This window comes from Myotis davidii, unplaced genomic scaffold (assembly GCF_000327345.1).
Source record: "Myotis davidii unplaced genomic scaffold, ASM32734v1 scaffold1137, whole genome shotgun sequence".
Taxonomy (NCBI): Eukaryota; Metazoa; Chordata; class Mammalia; order Chiroptera; family Vespertilionidae; genus Myotis; species Myotis davidii.
This window is the reverse complement of record NW_006288443.1, coordinates 479494-480495: the sequence shown is the minus strand read 5'-3', so window position 1 is coordinate 480495 and position 1002 is coordinate 479494. Positions and strand designations below refer to the sequence as shown.

Here is a 1002-nt window from a genome sequence, read left to right as displayed (position 1 = left end):
GAAAGACCGTATCCTTTTATGTAATGATGTTTACTTTGAATTTATATTAGTTCACACAAACACTCCATCCATGCTTTTGTTCCGGCCCTCCGGTCCAGTTTAAGAACCCATTGTGGCCCTAGAGTCAAAAAGTTTGCTCACCCTGGGTTAGGGAGCTTAGTGAGGTCTTTTATAAGAGCAACATTCCCGTTAATGAGGACTCCATCCTCATGAACTTATCTAATCCCAATCACTGACCTCTTATACCAGTGATGGTGAACCTTTTGAGCTCAGCGTGTCAGCATTTTGAAAAACCCTAACTTACTCTGGTGCCGTGCCACATACAGAAATTTTTTGATATTTGCAACCATAGTAAAACAAAGATTTATATTTTTGATATGTATTGTATATATTTAAATGCCATTTAACAAAGAAAAATCAACCAAAAAAATGAGTTCGCATGTCACCTCTGACACGTGTGTCATAGGTTCGCCATCACTGTCTTATACCATCACATTGGAAGGTATTATAGGCACCTCTCACCAACTCCAGAGAGGTGTTCCAGGACAGTGCCCTGAGTCAGTGGGAGAAGGCTGTTTCCAACCTCAATCCTTATCTTCTCATATAAATGAATTTATACGAGAGACCTTAACTATATTGTGGAAAGCCCATTTATAAAGCATGCACCTTTATTAAAGAAGCAAAGCTAGCAAACTGTATCTCTGGTTATGAAGCACAGATGGGTTCTCAGCTATTCTGAAGAGTGAGTTGGGAGGGAGTCCGAGGCTTTATATGCCTTTTTGTTTATAGGTTTCAAAATTCCTTTGCTGAATATTTTGGTACAGGTTAATTCTCAAAGTCCCTTTTTTTACTATATTTTGGCCTTCCCAGAAATCATGAGTAGCACCTGGCAACTTTATCTTGCCAAGCCTTAAGACTGCTGGCTTCTCCACCTAGGGAGTAAAACTGCCGTTTTTTCCTTTCCCTTCCTTCCCAGCAACACCCCCCCCCCCCCCCCTTTAC

At 40.8% G+C, this 1002-nt stretch overlaps 1 protein-coding gene across 6 annotated transcripts in view; it reads left to right on the top strand.

Annotated features, from left to right (window-relative positions):
- Positions 1-1002, top strand: part of SPOPL (speckle type POZ protein like) — a 52280-nt gene that overhangs the window by 29383 nt on the left and 21895 nt on the right. The window lies entirely within an intron of this gene.